The sequence below is a fragment of the Diadema setosum genome, chromosome 11 (assembly GCF_964275005.1).
Source record: "Diadema setosum chromosome 11, eeDiaSeto1, whole genome shotgun sequence".
In the NCBI taxonomy this organism is placed as follows: domain Eukaryota; kingdom Metazoa; phylum Echinodermata; class Echinoidea; order Diadematoida; family Diadematidae; genus Diadema; species Diadema setosum.
In genome coordinates this window covers 4,870,255-4,890,252 of record NC_092695.1, presented here as the reverse complement: position 1 = coordinate 4,890,252, position 19,998 = coordinate 4,870,255, and the positions used below count along the sequence as shown (strand labels likewise).

The window sequence follows — 19,998 nt, the reverse complement described above, 5'->3', positions numbered from 1 at the left end:
TCCGGGGGAAAAAAAAATCTGTGACGGATCGCTGAACAACTAAAATTATCGCTATGAATACATGGAAGTGAAATGGTGCTCTTACTTGTTGTCGCTGATTTCTTTCATTTTTCTTAATACGTGTCCACAATATTCCATCAATAATTTGATATGGAACAGTAAGTATTCTGTAATTATCACTTTATTTCACTCCACATTCATACGATCACACCCATATTAGGTTAGGCCAGCTCAGAATAGAACAACGAAGGACGTGGTATTACGTGTGCGGTGATCACAGCACCCCCTCCCCCCTAACAACATTAAACATGCCATAATTTGTAAGGATTAAATGCCAATTAATGCGGAGTCGGCCTTCATCAGAGCACCGGCTTCGGGTGCTGTTGACACACTCTAAAAACAAACGCGTATCATATCAGTTCTCCGTCGGGTAATACGCAATACATAGCACAATGAGGTACCATTGTGAATAAATATGTGCATAGAAGAAATGGTAGCAGACCTGAAGGATACATTCATATAATATTTATGGAATACAAGAAAGGAAAAACATGACACAATCATGTCAATTTCATGCCATGTCCATTCAAGTTAAAGGGAACGACATGTTACCATTCTTATTGAATTTAAAGACAATAACAATGATTGACAGAATTAAATCCTATTGCCGAACGCAAACATGCAGTTCATGTCTTACTTTGCGTTGCCTTTGATACTTTTTCAAACCTGTTTTTGTGGGTTTTTTTACAGCGGAAGAAATGTACTTTTCATATCATTTTCAAGGCATTACCACGTAACGCAGATTGTTATAACATCAACAAACGATGAATCCCTCGCCATGTCTTTTGTTAGTCACATTAATAAAACATGCAAGTTATGCAGAGTCGAGGAGAAGGTGCATTCCAATGTCTTTTGTTAAACACTATTAGCAATGATTGACAGATGAGGTCATCTGAGGTATATTGGTTTCGAAGGATTTTTTTTTTTTTGTGAGCGTTCCCAAGTAATCTGAAGAAAAATAGAAGAAAAAAATCGTTAAGATATATGGAATGTTTTTAGATATTCGTTTCACTGCAAAAGTGATGTGGAGGGTATCATAAATCAACACAAATCAACATGCATTTGGATTTCAGGGCCCCTTTAAGAATTTGAATGATTTTTTTATTTTTTTATTTTTTTTTTTGGGGGGGGGATCAAATCGGATGGGTTAATCTTTCGTTATGATAACAACATCAGGTAGCAGACATTGGAAATAAATTCCTCATAGTTTCTGATAGAATAAACGGATCAAGAATATTTGATCACATAACATGCGCTGAGTTCATCATTTGATTGCATTGGGACGAGCAAGAGGTTTTTCATGGGAAAAAAAAGTGAAGAACACACGATTTCAGATATCAAAAGTTAGGATACAGCTGCACTTTCCGTGTACCTCTAATTCTCGCCCTATTCCTATCGCATTGTATATTCCACTTATAGAGGCATCAAGGATATGTAACTGCAAGGAGGTAAGAAGAAACCTCCCTGGTAACTGTCCCTCAATAGTGCGCAGGATAGCTGTGTTTATGCATGATGTTAGAAGTCGGATTTTCCAAAAAAAAAAAAAAGAAAGAAAGAGAGAAAAGAAATATAAACCCCCAAACATTGACATGGCGCCCACAATAGTTCAATTTACATTTCGTAAATCGAGCGGGAATTGCAATTATAAATGTAAACAACACGCTCGCACAAAGGGTCGATTGGGCTACAGAAAGTTGCCGCTGCGAATGCCACCCGCCTATAATTATATCCGCCTACTCGGATTGAATGGATATAAGTTACTGGGAATAGCTCGCAAATCGATCTAATTGAAAATCACTGCATGCGCTCCCTTGTACTTTCACTTACGTGCGCCTAAGATGTTACGTAATGTACCTACATTAAAGGGTTTTAAATGACAAACCCCTACAACAGTTAATGACCTTATGTCATCATTGTGTTGGGGTCAGTGATCTCATGTATCTTTAAGCCATCTTAAGTTTGTTAAGGTGCCTGCTAATGGAAATAACTTGGCTTTTTGACATCATTGGATGCTGAGATTTTTAAAGACACTGTCGTTAGGATACTCCTTGAACATCCTCGTTTTAGCGTCATCAATGCAATGTAAGTCTATTCAATTTAATTTGAGGCTCGAGGACATTTCTACTTCTGGCTTTTTTGTTTTGTTTTGTGGGTGTGTGTTTTGTTAAGGGAGGAAGATACGTTCGGCCAATCACCCCAAATCTTCTCCGGAAGTTGGCGATTTGACATGGCTCGGAATTGATAGCGTATGTAAAATTTGCACTTAAACTGCCAACACCTTTAAGTATGAGCAATGAATTTTGGGGAATTTTAGAGCATTCCTCAGTCGGTTTGAGGTATAGAAAGATCCTCATCAGTAACTGACTTGTCAGCAACTCGACTTAATGGAAAACTCTACTCTATTTCAGGCTAAATCGAATCATGGTTGCTCACGTGCTGATGCGACTGATACGGCGGATACCGGGTAGCTCTTTCTTGAATTCATTAAAAAAAAAAAGCATGAGGAAAAAAAAAAACACACCTTGTAGTTGTACGGTAAAAAACCATCATCTATACGATTTGCATATTATGTGACTGTGCCGATCTATTTAGAATACATGTAAAAACTTCAGATTCAATAGGTTTCTCTGTGATTTAGTCCGATTCTAATGTAAATGTAACATTTCAGTTGGTTTGACTTTGCCCTATTAATTGAATTCTGTCGAATTCCCTCTACATAAGCATGTATTGCCACTATGGCAACAGCTGCCGTTCCAGGGTACAATGAACCCACGTCTGATCTTAAAGACCATGATATTTGGTGGATGGGGGCTGCTACGCTCTGGATTAATTTCCCGGCTCTTATTGGAAAGACATTTTGTTTTGTTTTTTCTTGAGTTCTCAAAGTCACACAACATGCGTAGTAGTGCATAGGTAAGCGAGAAACCGAGGAAAATGAAATGAAACAGTTGCACAGAATGCAAGACAAGTAGGGAGGTCAGATGGGGGGGGGGGTGAGCAGAGAGACAGAAATATATACCCATGCATAGAGAGCGAGAGTGGAGGGGGAGGGGAGATGAATGAGGAGAGCGAAGAGGCAGTTGAAAAGATGACCGAAGCTGGGAGATAAAGAAAAACACCAACAAAAACAAACGGGCGATACATGAAGAGAGAGAGAGAGAGAATGGACAGTTAGCTTCGTGGTTAGATCAGGGAGGTTATCTTCCACCTTCCTGGTTAAATCAGGGAGGTGGGAAGAGTCTCCTCCCAGGTTAAACAGAGAGGGAGAAGGACTTGGAGGGAAAGAAAAGATCGATTCATAATTAGCCCTATTTTTAAATGCTGACCTGAATTGAGAACGGGAGTACGTTTTCATCCCCTATAAAATACGTTGAAATTGAGCTTTACTTTTCTCTCTATAGGACGCATGAACTAATTCTTTCCATCCATGAACTGATGCTTCTTGTGCATCTAAAAACACGATTCAAAGAGTCATGAGCATAATGGATTCGATTTTCGGTTTCGTTTTTCCCCCTGAGCTCTACACTGATTTCTCATCGATTTGCATCTTCTCTAGGCCAAGTAGCCCGCTCAACCAAAGAGTTTACACCTTGTTTAGGCTAATTGCGACTAACGGTCTCTTGTTTTAAGACCACCAACGTACACAAACAAGGCCTATCAGTTCTTGGTCATTGAGATGTGCTAGCTCATGCAAATAGGCCTTGATAAAATTTAAGGGGCTGAGAAGATTAAACATTGCAGACAGGCGTGCGTCGGGAAAACACCGAGAGGCGGGGTCTACAAACAGCCAGAGGATGTTGGACAGTCCTGGTGGTCGCTGTCCAACTTGCAGTGGCCAATCGTAGGGGAGCAGGTGGAACAATGCACCAATCAGAACTCGATATCACTTTCAAGCGCGCGCTTTTGTTGCCGCACACCACGCACGCACTCGGCGTCAGTCGTCTCGGGCTGTGCTTGGGCATCGGATTTCACAGAGCGACACCAGTAAATGACGCACGTCTCGAGGGGCGGAGGAGCGATGTTTTGGTTACGCGGTGCTTGAGAAACCTTAGCATTTCACAGGACCTGCACGGAAAATGCTGACAGACTCGCGTTGCACTTCTTGACTGGCCCACGCTCCACTGCCTCACGCTCACTTTCCGCAATTTACGCTCCATCCCGCAAAATTCGCACCAATATCTTCTGATATTTTTATCAGCAGACGTTAGTCTAAATTCCGTTGCCAGCTAGCAAGGATGTTTAACAACTTGTGCAAACTCTTTCCCGATTCTACCGCTGACGTGTATCTGTGATTAAAAGCTATCGATATCAATGTAGGGTGCGGACATAATCCAAACAAGCAGCTATATCAATCCCTGGATATAAATTGTTTCGTGGAGAGAAATAGCGGAGAAAGGAGAGTTACCTCTTTCTATGAGGAAGACCTTGCCAGAGAAGAGAAAGATGGAATGGATTTGCATTGGTAAGTATTATAACAGTCATAACAGCTGTCTGTAGTCGTTGTCATGGTGATATTATGTCGAATTTCCTAATGCTCTCCATGGACCCAAATAGCATTGTGTCTCAATTTTACTGTTTTGCTTGAACCAGGGAGGTGGGTGAGAAACATTCTCTCACTTCCCTGCTCCAGTACTCAATACATTGTTTTGACTTGGTACTCTTTCTGCATCGTGTATAAGGGGGAAGTTCGGGCTGACGATGTTTGATGCGAGAAAGAGCGTGAAGCTGAAGGTTGCTGCTACGATCAGTGACGGTGCGATGGCAGTTGCCGCTAGCCGTAGCACCATCTCTTCCACCTCCCTGGTAATACTGCGGAGTAGATTGTACCAGTAGATCCATGATTGTACGAGTACAGTACAGCGACATATTATTTTCACCTCTCTCTACTTCCGCCTCTCTTGCTGAATGTTATCATTTTGCCAGAGAGGTATTCAGCGAGCTCGCCTAGTGCCTCTTTCATCATTCACTGCAACAAACTGTTCACCGAGGCAGTAGTGAGAAATTGCAAACGTGGATCGTGAATGAACACACGTTCAAGTAATCCTCGGAATCGGAATTGTATCCAATCCGTCTAAGCGCTTTGTAAATGACACCTAAGTCCTAACGATTGCCTCACCCCGAAAAAGAATACTAGAAACTTCGTATCAATGATGTCAAGAGCTTGATTGATATCATCATATTCTATAATTCATCATCATAAGAAAGATATCTCCTTGAGATTGACATCGCGTCATGTTCCATCCTGCAACCTTAATCTTAGACTGCTAATACTTTTCGAAAGTTTTTCGCAGTCCTGTATTAGTACTTCTTCTATAAAACTTCTACTACTCTATTACTTCTACTACTTCCATTACTCCTCCTCGTCCTCTTCCTCCTGCTACTACTTCTACTACTACTACTACTACTTCTAACGATAATAATGATAATGTTGATAATAATAAGGATAATGATATTATCATTATCCTCATTATCATGATAAACATGTAGTAGAAATCATAGTGGTAATGGTAATAGTAGCAGCAGTGACAATAGCATTAATTTCACTAATTAGGCAAACCTACATGGAATCTATCATCATCAATATCATTTGCGGATTCTTTTATGTTCTAATGCAATGTATTAGAAATACTGCAAGTAGTAATACAAGTAGTATGTTCTAGATGACAAATCGAACGAAATTATCTTCCTGGTTTATTCGCAATTGTTCGTGGTTGAAGATGGGACATCACCTTGGCATACAGGGAATGAGGTACCGATAATGTAAGGCTGTGATTAAAGTGCATGGCTGCCGAAGATTGGTAGAGTGAGCTGAGGGAATTATCTTTCTTTTCTTTTTTTTTTAATACGCACAGTTGGATAGAGCAGTAGCTAAAGACTAGCTGGAATGAGAACTTTTGCTGTTTATTCTCTCTAACATTAACAAGAAAGATTTCACTGTTTTCTGGTAGGCTTGACACTGATCGTGCAGCTTTCCATGTCTTCTTATTAATCCCTTTACCACCTCCGAAGGACTGTTAAAGAACATTATTATCCCATTTTCACAATAATCCTTTATATTTTATAGAAATATAGAGTGTCCCTAAAAGAACAGGTCATGGTCAACCTTGCCAAATTCAAATTCCACTGAAACAAATATATATGGCCTCGAGTGCGAGAGGCTCGGACAGCCCTGAATGGATGAAACTGAGGTTTACGTGGGTTCTACGGATCGGCACACTGGACGTCAGTGAGCGTGAGTTCCACAGTTGAGAGAGACTGGCTGGGTATCAACATTGTCGAGAGAGGGCGCACTACAAGATGACTTCACGGTTATTCTTACCATGATGGCCAGCTGTTTGTTGGTTATTAATGGTTTCATTGTGGTTTCGTGGATGCATAACACTTTTTTAGTCCTTTGCTCTGTTTCGCCGAATGTCAAAGTACAGAATCATTGTAGCAATTCATACACTAAGTTTAGAGCCAACGCCAGAACTCCACGAACACTTTATTTTCCCATTTCAAATCTGCGTCAAAATTCCACGAAAGCGTAATACTAACAGTAGCAAAAATAGAAAATAAATGAATAATAAATATATAAACAAATAAACAAAATAAAAGGTAAAATAGTTGATTAAAAAATTTGCTTGGTCTTGTAGATAGGATATGATTGGAGTTGATCCTCACGTCGTTTATCAAGATTTGATACAAATTCTGCATCTCTTTCTTTTAATAAAATCATTCGTAATGCATTACTTCAATGAGATTAGCTTTTGATGAATCACCTGTCATAATAGCCATGGAGCGAAAACCAGAAAGTTATTGGGTGGATTATGTGGAAGCTCAGCATCAACTGCACTGTGACTGATACTCTCTGGTTGGTTTGCTCCTTACCCCCCCCCCCCTTTACCCTCTTACCCCTTTAACCCCTTACCCCCTTGCTCCTTACCCCCCCCCCCCCCCCCATCTCTTTCTGTGTACATGCTTCATTTACTTGCGATTCTTTGGTCCCAATTTACGAAGGTGGTTTGAAGTTAAACCAATTTTATGCAAATGCCTTCTGCGTAAATGCGATTGACAGAATGATTTCGTAAGCCAACAGACGTCCAGTTACAAACGCACATTGATACGCCGCATGTCAAAGGTAGTACACCTGTTTCATGCTTATTTTAGACTATGGTCTAAATTTGTGCCATACGGGTCTATTACTTTAAACCACCTTCGTGAATTCATGCCTTTGTGTTTTTATGTTGCAGCTGTAACATTTAACATATTTTTGCCAATACCCGCACATGCGTGTATGGGGGCATTATTCACTACAAAAAACAGTCTTCACTGGTCTCGTATACGTATATCCCTAGTGATAGGTTAGTCGTGTCTCACAACAACGCATAGTGTAAGAATAGAAGAAATTTCCATTCATATTTCTATTTAATGGCATGATAAAACCTCCCCGATGCATCAGAAAGTACATCCCTCTGCCCAAGTGAATATCACACGAAAGGCATTTGATCTTAGCTTTCATACCTCCTACTCAATCACATTGGCGGATTCAGCGCCGCGAAAATGGCACCCGCCATTCCAATACCCTCATCATCCTATCTCCTGATGATGATTCTAGTGTCTTTTCTCGTATCTCGTGGCTTGATGATCACGTGCTGGATGATATCATGTGCCAGTTCGTCGACTGTGGATAGCTGTAGCCACCTCAGGCGACTCCACACTGGGGATGTTATTACTTTCGCTCTTCATCCAGAGCGGAGGTCGTGGGGGACTTTTCCAAGTTCACCGTCGGTGCATTGTACTCAATCGCAAGAAGTGAAGTGGGGTCCATTGTGCGCGCGAGATGTGACCGTGTCACGCCACCTGCTTGATCTCCATTGTTCTATTGTTATCATCATCGCTATAGTTTTTATCATATTTGCGTGTAAGTGTGTGTGTGTGTGTCTTTGTGTCTTTAGAGCAAGGGTCGGACTGCTTTGTCTTTCAAAAAACACAAATGATAAAGGGGGGGGGGGGGAGGGGGTGGCAGTGGAGGGCGGCATAAAACCAAACATACTTGATCTCAGTTCAGCTCGATGGCTTGCGAACCCCGGACCTCTTGTCGTTGATCTTAAAAGTTTACACACTCAGAAGACCGGGCTATTCAGGCGACAACAACACTCTGTTCTTCGGACGAGGATACAATCTGGACGAGCTTTTAGATCCACATTAGTGACGTAGAAATCATAAAATGTTCCACTCAAAAGTAGTCATTTCTCAACCACTACGACGCTGGAAGGATTTGATTGGAAGACCGTTGCATCGTTTTTGGTTTTTGGTTTTTATTTCATTTACTTATTTACTAATGTATTTATTAATTAATTTATTATTATTATTATCATTATTATTATTATCATTATTTTAGCAATTTTCTAGTTTTCAACTCGACCAAATCCATGGTGTAAGGAAAACCCATGAGGGGAAAAACTTGAAAAACTTACATAATTTACTTGTTGATTATGAGGTGTAGATTTATCAAAAATTTGAAGTGTCACCGTACCTATTTGGCCCAAGGAAAGAATCATTATTTTTATTCAACTTTAGCAAGAGCATAGTCGCTCCGCGCTCCTAAAGGTAAAATCTCTTTCCTATTCAACTGCATTTGTTTTCCTGAGGGGAGCGCTCACGCAGTTTAGTTTACAGAAGTTACGACCCCTCTCAAATGTGTTTTACTTGGAAACAGAAGCTTGGCAACGTGATAGCTGGAGATATTCCTTTTCAACCTGTGTCAAGAAATTCATATTGAATTTCAAATAAACAGAATCTGCTTGTAAAATTAATTCTAAACTTATGTAATGTTGTGTAAGTATCGCTGGTTAATCACATTTGTTTCTAAAGGTAATGGTATCTGTGTAATGTAAGCAAAGTGCAATGCTCAGCAAGGTTTTATCGACAATTCCTTTTAAATTGCGTGTATTTCTCTTCCCAAAACCCGGCTAAAATGACAATTCGCAATCAAACAAACAGAATCTTTGAAGATTCATTACCAGAGTTGTAGAATGATAAAGATATTGAACTGTCTAAGATTTTCCATGTTTTCACTGAGCAGTGCTATCGGTGGCAACCAAATAATTAAACCACTGGATATTGTTATTGCCTCACGATGTACTTATTTCAATTTCAATTTATTTTCATAATTATTATTTCTCGATGAAAAAAAATACATCAAATATAACAAAATTAAATAATACGTGATATCCAGCTAGGAGGCATAATACTGCAAAATGATATACATGATATCCAGCTAGGAGACATACATAGAATATTGCAAACATATAAAACGTAGTGGTCGATCTATGAAAGTTGGAACCTGAGAATGAATGCTATAGAAATATGAAGGAACCTACTTAAAAGCGAGCTTGTTGAGTGTAGGTCCCAGTTAAAATCGAGTTAAAGATTGAGATGAGGAGCATGGGTACAACAAATGACCGAACCATAGAGAAAAAAAGAAAATACAAAAAATACACATATACAGGGATATAGCAAATTCTTCTCTAATGCAGGTTTCGGGGTCGGATAAGCCACATGCTGCAAGCGGATGAGCAGTTGTCATTCTGGCAATAATAACAAATATGAGTTCCTGATTAAGAACATTGAAAGGAATCATGTTTTTAGCTAGAGCCTTATCGAGTAAAACCACTACTCTTTTTAAAGTCAGTACTGCTGTGTTGTTACCATTTTTCACTTCAAATATCAGGGTGCAAACGATTTTATGAAATTCTTGTTTAATGACATAGGAATTAGGACATTCAGTGGAGATTTGTGTTGAGAGAGTTGTTGAGGCGAGGACTTCAACACTTCTTGGGAGCAGTGATTTAAAAAAAAAATCTTCGAATTGTCACATTCAACGCATATGCATAGATCAGTCATATCACAAAATACCATACCGTACAAAAATTTCGCAATAAAGCCGCAAATATAAGGAGATATGACTAATTTTCCCAATACTAACCGTCACGGTGACGGTTTATTCTGGAAACTTTTTAAATAAAACTATTGTTCACATTTTGCATAATATTTAACAATACTTAACATTGACTATACTGAGTAACATTTTCATAGTGGTTAACCCTAACTCACATTTTAGAACTATTTTAAACCACCGAACCTGTTTTTTTTTTCTTTTTTCATCTGCAAATGTTTGCAAGGGGCTTTAATTTCATCCGGGTATCTGCATGGGTATATATAGGACCTACTGCTTGTTCCTGAGCTCAGCTGATGACCAGAGTGCGGTCATATCAACTGCACAATCCAAGTATTCTGCATTTTTTTTGACAAACTACTTCGAAGTGCGCTTGATACGGAATGTAGTCCCGATCGTTTACCCGAGAGACGGCGGAACATGACGTGACAACATTCGATGCATATTCGTGAGAACGCCTACACTTTTGAAAATATTTCAACATTGTTTTCTTAAAACGGGAACCCAATGAAACCTATATAGAAGATGATATTAAAGCAAGGAATGGAGGAATATTTTCACTAGGCTGACACATTACCCACCTCGTCAGGTATTGTTAGCTATCTGATGAACCCTGACATTCTCACACCAGGCCATTTAGACATGAATTCACATGGAACATGAGCATGTTTCTAAACAGCAATATCTCTCTGACCTAGAGGCCAGGAAGTTTTACAACCGGAGATGTAAGAGAGGGAGAGATAGATCTAGATAGAAAAGAGAGATATAGGGAGAGAGAGAGAGAGAGAGAGAGATGGGTGGGGGAGGGATGGGAGAGATATGGGGTGGGGTTGTCGAGAGAAGTAGGAAATGAACATCGCTTTCAACATGCATCCTGCACGCGTCTTCTTCGCTCACGCGGTGAGGTTTCTTTCTCCGTGTTTACACATCTCTCGTGAAATCGACAAGCAAAGTGTTATATGTATACATGACCCTATTTCATCTGCAACGGCATCAGAATAACGCGAGGCAAAAGTTTCGTGACTTCACCGTGTTTGAGATATCATAATGTCGACCGATTTTGTGTGACCCATTTTCGTAAGTGCGGAAAGGAAGTGAGTGAAAATATTCCAGAAAATAGAGAAACGCATTAGTCGTTCATTGAGAAACAAACAATGACGAGCAAAAACAGACACACAAAATACAGAACCAATAACATAGCCAAACCACACACACACCCACATACACCCACGTATACACAGCTGACAAGAGATGCTTGCAAATGCTTTCATGCGTAACAATCTTTCCCATGTCGCTCTTTCAAAATTTCATGCCTCATCTGGATTGTCTCTTTTTGTCTGCTCCCCGAGTCTACTCAGTACATAGATTTCGCTCGATCGCCCTCGCTAAACTGACGTCATTGATTTTTTTTCTCTCAGGTTTGAAAAAGAAAAACAAAGTTCTTAAATTTCTTGGTTTTTTGCAGATTAACTTCGAGACTGTCACGGTGGATGCAAGTTGGGCTGCCAAGTAATTCTCTCTCTCTCTCATTATTGTGTGTGTGTGTGTGTGTGTGTTTGTGTATGGTTATGTATGTATGTGTGCGTGTGTGTATGCATATAATTATATATATATATATATATATATATGAAGAGAAAAAAAGGAGATATTTAGATTTAGGAGCTGTTTGTGTAGTGAGTGTATGCATACTTGTCATATTTACCTTCTATCATCTTACAAACGCAAACGCAACTGCTTCAGTTAACACGCCCCTTTTCATCTACGAATAACGTCGCCTCTACAAGTCAGCAGGCAAGAAGCTACCGCAATGAAAAGCGTTCACTTTGCCCTGGCGCCTCGGTCCCAAGTGGGGCCGGAAGCATTGTGTTTATCGACTTGTTTATAACTGCCCCGAGCGGACTTAAAATAGCTTCACCCTCCCACTCCTCGACTCGAAATTTACCTAAAGAGGACGTTTGCCCTTGAAAACATGACGACCTGCCATTGCCATTGCCTGAGAATATCAGCACTGTAAGGTGTAAATATAGGCAGGTTAATTGGTGTAAATGGGCTCAATTTACTGAAAGTATACATTTTCTTCTCGTCCCATATTTCTTTGTCCACCCACACTGTACTGTCATTACACGTATTAGCCTTTCACGTTATCTTTGTACTTCCACCAAACTGTCGTGCGTTTTTATGCCCATAGGAGTATCCCAAAATTGTGTTTTTGGCGCAATTCATTACGGCTGGATTCACAGGCTAGTGGACGTCCTGGCGGATTTTCATATCCCACCCAAGCTTGAACTCGGCTTGAACCTCCCCCTGTGGGGGAAAGTATAGCCTCTTCCCGAATTGAAATGAATGTGTATGGAGAGTTCTTTTATTAAATACCTCCGTTCATATACGATGATTTTTATTTTATTAGGGTTTTATTTTTTTCACATTTTTTTTTTTTTTTGGTTTTCTCCTGTCTGATTTCCTCTTAACTGCACTTTCCTGCTCCTGGCTGACCAACGAGATAAAAGTAATTCTCGCAATTATTCTTGCTCTATTTACTGCTGTTGCTCCCTCTGGTGAATTGCTCAGATTCGAAGTGTCTTGCTCGACAGAGTTATAACATGCCAGCTGAATTAATTGCCATTGTGAGGTGTTTTCCTTCGGTTCTTGGTGTTGTCTGCATTCCATCATGTTGTGGTCTGTTGTACATACAACACAAGACCCCATCATGGTCAATTTAGTGTATATTTTCCCCGCAATTGCTCGTGGAAAACAGGGTTTTTGTTTTGTAGCATTAAGGGACATGTCTAATGTTAAACATGTCTCTTAACCGTTGAAAATTATCGGTTTCTGTAACGACATTAAGATAAAACTTAACTGGTATATGTGTGTGACTTTCACGAAAATTTCCTGTCAACAAAGTGAGCTAAAAATGATGTGATTTATCTTCAGCATGCAACAATACAATTGAAACTAGAAATGATAAAATTATGTCATTTAGTTATGAAGATATGATCGATCATTTGGCATTATGTCAAAATCACAAAATGGCGCCTAAATGGCGCCTAGATGACGTCACAGACAACTTGACGTCATGAAAAAGATTTCTCTATCGAGATGTTGACATGTTATATGATGACTGAAAATTTCATGTTAATTGGTCATGTCATTGTTGAGATATTGCGTTCACAAAATTCGTCAGAAAGAATTAGGAATAAAAAAAAAGGAAGATCCCGTATAGATACAATAGGTGATACGCCGATAGCGTATCACTTAATAAAAAAGGAAGATTCCGTACAAACACAATAGGTGACGCCGTTAGCGTATCACCTAGTAAAGAACTATTAGTAATGGGAGCTTTCTCCATTATATTCAAGACAAAATATTTCAGAAATCAAGAATTTCTTAATAAGTAAATTAGCAAGTAGGAAACTGTTTCATATAAAAGTTATCGTTGCTACGCGATCAAACTGCAGTAGTTGATGAGAAGGACTCGACTCATTTTACACCCAAAGGCTGCTAAACCCTTGTGTTTTCGGGTTGTCTGTCCGTCCGTCCGTCTGTCCGTTCGACTGTCCTTCTATTGCACCCAGATCTTGACAAGCCATTCCATAGATTTTATTATACCTGGCCAATATGTATTCTACATGGTTCCGATGAAGAAGTGTTTATCAGACTTTGGGCAATATACGTAAAGGTCTAAGATACCAAACTGCAGCTAATGTAAAAGATGCATTTTCAGGTCAGTTAATTACGACTGTCCACTGCATGGTTATATAATTTTGGAAGAAGGGAAAGACTGCCTTGACAGTTCATAACAAAATAATGGTGCTGAAAAGTCAACATATATATATATATATATATATATATATATATATATATATATAAATTTTATTTGGTAGCCATTACTCCCCTTTTGAATATTCAGTGCTGATGTTCGTTGGTTATGAGAATAGAAGTAATTGACTATTATTGAATCCTTGCATTAACAATGTAGTAAAAACAAAAGATTAAAAGTCAAGGTCAAAGGTTGCTGTACTTTGGTTGAACAAGATGCAGCCCGTAGTTTCAGCTAGCATGTCCAGTTGTAACGTTATCTGGTAAGGGTTACAGCTCGTTATTCCGAAGGTTCGTTATTCCGAAGGTTCGTTATTCCGAAGGCTCTTCAGTCCGAAGATTCCTTATTCCGAAGGTTCGTTTTTCCGAATTTCATTTTCGGATGAACAAATCTTCGGAATAACGAAACTTCGGAATAACGCCGCAAATGTTCGGATTAACGAACCCTTTTTCATTTTCGGATTAACGAACCTCTAGGTATAGGGAATTTGCGTGTTTCGGATTAACGAACCTTCGGAATAACGAACCTTTGGAATATCGAACCTTCGGAATAACGAACAGCACCCTCTGGTAAGAGGGATAGAAATGACTAATGCAGTAGGTTGACTGGAATGACAGGGCTAAACGACGGCCAAAATTTACTCGAAAATTTTTCTGGCCAAAAATCCCACTGGCATGTCAAAGAATGACCATCCTACACATTGTATTGCAGTAATTGCGTGAAATGTGGATGGATCCAGTTAAACTGCTTTGGTTTCACATAGATTTTCTTTCAAACAAAGAATTAATAACCGGTAAAGATTTATAATATACACGTATGTGAATAAAAGATTATTGTAAGGTGATGACGCAACCAACGTCCCCTATGTACATATACGGTTGATCATCTTACGTGATCAAAATTTCATAACTTTTATTTTGTTTGTACTTACTTTAAAAAAAAAAAAATTATTGCGTTCGTCCGATATTTCTGTAATTGTTAAAGATCAATAATTTAACAGGGTGTGAAATTCCCCGTAAAAAATAGAGGTACAGAGGGAAAGGGAGGGGTGGATGGATCGGATTTGGAATTGGTCGGAATTGAATTGAATTAAATCCATGGAAAATGTAGGCTGTCGAAGCCGCCAACCTCCCCCGGCCCTTGCGCGTGTTTAATCAGCTTTTAGTTGTACACTTTGTGGCGTTCCACTTTAAGAGCCTTTTCAGATGGACATATCACGGAATGTCGTTGACCTGAGGGTTTGCAATTTTATTTCGAGAAAACGATACGCACTTCACGGCGTCTGGGGACTAGCATGTGTCCTTCCTTGTCCAGACCATGAGAAGTCAAAACTTTCAGATATTCTTTCCCCCTTGAGACAGTCTTGCAACGTCTCATCACCCCTCTCAGAACGAATACTACCGGGGGCACTCCTTGTGCGACCGTCTGAAATATGATATGAAAGCAGCAGAGAAAAAATGACATTAGAGTGTCATCAAGAGTAGGGTGAAATGTCAAGATCCCTGATTAGAAGAAAAACAAACAAAGTAAACAAACAATGCAAGCATAGTGCAGCAAGAAGAAAGAAAATGATAATAAAATGCATGGTTTCAAAACATGAAGAAGATGATTTGCTACGACAGATCTTTATCATTTTTCTCCCTCTGTACCAATGTATTTGAATATTAGATCGCAACTGCTGATCTATATTTCAACAAACATGTCGGAAAGGAACCAGTGGGATTCGAACCTGTCATCTACTATGTGGGAGTGTCAGAGCCTGGGTATATTTCCCATGTTCATGTATTGTGTCGCTGACGGCAACCAGGGACAGCCTGGTGGAGTATCACTACCCGGAAAGCAACAGATGACAGGTTCGAATCCCACTGGTTCGTCATCGTACTTTTCACCCCTCTGCCTTATTAATCTCTTGCATTGAAGGGAATAATTCTTATCAAATATTAACACTTGTGATAATCTTGCCTATGGCTGAAATCAATGTTGTAATAGCTGTGGTATTGCCTAATATGTCCCATCAAGTGATGTCGTTTTATAGCAATTTCCATTTTGCTGTTCTAGATGAATATAGTAGGAGAATGTGCATTTTTACTCTGATAATGTAAATCCATTCTCTGTTCTTTGACATACGTTTGATGTAACTCACGAAATTTGCAGGTAAAAATCAATGCTCGTTAAATTACATGGCTAGTAGGTTGTTATAGGACTTAAACCGAACTATGCTAAGTGAATCAACAGATAAGGAGATAACCAAGAGTCTAATGATAATCATGTCCACGTAGTAATTATACAAAAGCAATGATGACAGACAGGTGAGTTTGGGTGAAGGATATTTTGGCGTTCTGCTGTTCGGCAGTGCTGTTCCAAGGCCGTGCAAAGAAGAAGGTAAGAAGGTTAAGAAGAACGTAAATACATAGCCAGAATTGTACATACCTACGTGGAACGAGTGCAAATCGATCATTTGTGGAGATTATTTCCTGTAAGTTCAGATTTCTCTTTGATGGCACGCGCATGGAAGATGACATTGTGTTGTCCAAGGTTTCCGTAAAGGTCATTTCCTTTCCAAAAAGTAGTCACATAAGAGATTTTGACTGCTGTATCTTTAGAAGGTACTTAGATATGGCATAATCTGGTTCAGTCGTATTTTCACTTTAACAAAAAAATTCAAGTGTACGTCATATACGCCAAAAGCATTTTTTTTTTTTAAATTTCGAATCAGTATTTTACGTTTTGTATGTTTTTGCACATTTCAAATGGGGTCCAAACACATACGAAAAGCGCCTACATAACGATATAGAATCTCCAGATGTTCATTATGAAGTAAGAAACGCAAACAGCATTCCGGAGCATTACTCTTTAGTCTGCTGTGTAGTATGCAGCGACCTTGCCTTGTCAACTTGTGTTGATCGAGATTCAAGAAAATATTAAAGTGGAAGTATAATCATGGCTGTCAACCTGGAGTACGGTAGCTTCAAATCATACAGCCGGTAGGACAAGAGACGAACAGAATACTTTAACAATCTCGACGTCTGATGAACACACATGCATGGAAACTCAAGTTGGAATTACTGTCATCTTGATGTCCAAAATGCTGAGTAATATGCCAGGCTTGCCCTTGTGTGTAAGCTATTGAGACTTGAGAGAGGTGGGCTCTGATTAATATAATACATTGATGACGATATTCACAGGGAATGGCTAGTAACTGATCAGTGGGAATCGGTGGGAATGCTGGGGGATGATTGTTCCAAAGAGTATATAAATATATCTGTTGTTGTGTGACAATTATTTGCTTCAGAATGGTCTCATATTCAAGTAATGCGCAATTTAATGTTTGCAGGTTAGCATGCCTGTACAGTGACGGGGCGATCGTTAACGGTCCGTTAGCGAATAATGATCAGTTACTGATCAGTTACTAGCGATCCCCTTTAAACTTTATTTCGGACTAGGAAAGACGCTACGACTGCGTCAAGTATTACGAACTTCCATGCACCGCTTATACTTGCAACTGCTCCAAATTAATGGTGCCCGTGATCTTTCCTTTCCTTATCATTACATTATTTAATCATCATACAACTGTGATATTCGATTCTTCTTCTTACTCTTCATAATCAGATCACAGCAAATAGATTGTTATTGAACCTTAAAAAAAAAAAAAACACACACCGAAATTTATGAATTTCAGCACCTTATTAGATATAGCCTACCCATGAATATGACCATAGATGGCACAGTCCGGGAAATCGCGGCCCCTACGACATATTTTTCTGGATTAACCATAGACAATAAACTTTCTTGAACACTTCATACTAACAGCTTTTGTCGAACCATATCCTGAAACTTAGAAGCCACTAATTGTAAAGTAAAATTGACATGGGGTTACACGCATTTAACATAATTATCTTGAAAGAAAACACTGCGAAAACGTTGTCATATTTCTTTGAGAGCTCATTCAGATGAGTTATTTTTTCTGAAAAAACCACACGATATTGAAAATATTTGATTTTAGATATTTCGTCATTACCTCTGCCAATTTATAGAAAAGCTTGAATTTCAAACTCCGACATTCTCGACTATGTCAAACTCTGCCTCCTTTTTTCCCTTCCACGAAACAAATCAATTCATAAGTATTCAACCCATAACTTGAAGGAATTTTACTTGCCGTTAACGAGAACTATTCTTACCTATTCTATTTTTACATCTGCTTGTCCTAAATTTTGGAATTCCCTTGATGACAGCATTGAATTAGCACTGAGTATTACGTTATTTAAATCCAGACTGAAATCGTTTCTTTTACGTTTCTATAACGGGTCTAGAGGGAACCATTATCACATTTAAAATTTTCAGTCATCCAAACCTTTTTATTCTATTACTTTGATTTATACAATGCGTCCTACGCAATTCTCACATGTTATCCAGCGTGCATATTCTTCTGCCTCCGAATTTTGAGTTGTGTGCGAGGATTTGTTACGTTTCATTTGCAATTTCCTTTCCCAGTCCAAAATGATCCGTTTTCAAACTCATGACTCTTTCCACCCTCTTCCTTGGTACAAGAAGGTGACCTTGTAAAGGGCTTTTGTAAGGGTTTAAAGGGCCCCTGAAATCCAAATGCATGTTGATTTGTCTTGATTTATGATAGCCTCAACATCACTTTTGCGGTGAAACGAATATCTAGAAACATTCCATATATTTTTAACGATTTTTTTCTATTTTTCTTCTATTTTTCTTCAGATTACTTGAGAACGCTCACAAAAAATCTTTCCAAGCCAATATTCCTCTTATGACCTCATCTGTCAATCATTGCGAAAGTACTGATATGTTTAACAAAAGACATTGGAATGCACCTTCCCCTCGACTCAGCACAACTTGCATGTTTCTGTGATATGAATCTGACTAACAAAATACATGGCGAGGGAACATGCAAGTTATGCAGAGCCGAGGGGAAGGTACATTCCAATGTCTTATGTTAAACATTTCAGTACTTTAGCGATGATTGATAGATGAGGTCACAATAGGAATATTGGTTTGGAAGGATTTTTTGTGGACGTTCCCAAGTAATCTGAAGAAAAATAGAAGGAAACAATCGTTAAAATATATGGAATGTTTCTAGATATTCGTTTCACCGCAAAAGTGATGTTGAGGGTATCATAGATAAACACAAATCAACATGCATTTGGATTTTAGGGGCCCTTTAAAGGACTAGTTTAGTATTGGTGGAGATGAGAATTTGGCTTTTAACTTTTTTCGAGATACCAGGAAACCACTTAAGTACAGAGGATGCCATCCTATGAGGAATTCAAAGTTTATTTGCTGAAATCGGTTTGGTATGGCTGAGGCACCCCAAAACAAAGTAAAACAAAGCGATTGTAATAAAAGCTTGGTCCCAACTTTGATTAGGATCGTTCTTTTTTGGATATCTCAGCCATTTCAAAATCAATTTTCATCAAATAAACGCTGAATTCCTATTAAAATTACATGCTCTTTCATATTTCATAAAAAAGTTTCTCATTGTCTCACCAAAAAATGTTAGAAATCTGAAGTTAGGTCTCAACCGAAACTATACAATCCCTTTAAGTTTCGTCATCGATGCCCGATGTGTTGTTGTCACTCTGCGTTATTCTGCCCGTGATAGCATTTCCTCTACCTTATTAATGATGGTTGTGAGTGGAATGTATAAACAAGTCTTGCTTTTTTATAGTTTTCCCTCCATTTTCATAATATTTCGACATAATTTAGTACAAATGCTATGTTTGATTTGGTTTGGTTTTTGTATGTGTGTGTGTTAAAAAATAATTTCAGAATTCGTGAGATACCAAACAAAAATGAAAATCTCATGATATAGATGTTAATGCCACGGAAATTGTTCCCTGGATTTAAACACTTTTTTAAAACGATTTCGATGCAATTCATAACCTCCTTTATGATTTCTCAGGAGTCAAAAGAGAAAGGAAGAGAGACAGAGACAGAGAGAGAGAGAGAGAAAAAAAAAAACCTTTCTTGAAGAAAATCGGGTGGAACCTTAAATACACCCCTTTTTCATTTTTAGATTCTTTTTCTAGAAAGCCAGACTTCGTTGGGCAAATACCCTTTCTCTCAATCAAGCTTCAAGAGAGAGGTACTCAAGATCCAGCTCCGTTAAACAGTCAGTCCGCAGCATGTATGCTAATGAGCCGATCAGGCAAGATTT

General features: G+C 38.9%; 1 protein-coding gene across 1 annotated transcript in view; it reads left to right on the top strand.

Annotated features, from left to right (window-relative positions):
* The first annotated feature begins 4,078 nt into the window (after positions 1-4,078).
* LOC140234986 (prolactin-releasing peptide receptor-like) overlaps positions 4,079-19,998 on the top strand; it is a 51,384-nt gene continuing 35,464 nt past the window's right edge. The window contains exon 1 of the mRNA XM_072315021.1: positions 4,079-4,522. The gene's annotated coding sequence lies outside the window, so the exon portion shown is untranslated. The remainder of the gene's footprint in view (positions 4,523-19,998) is intronic.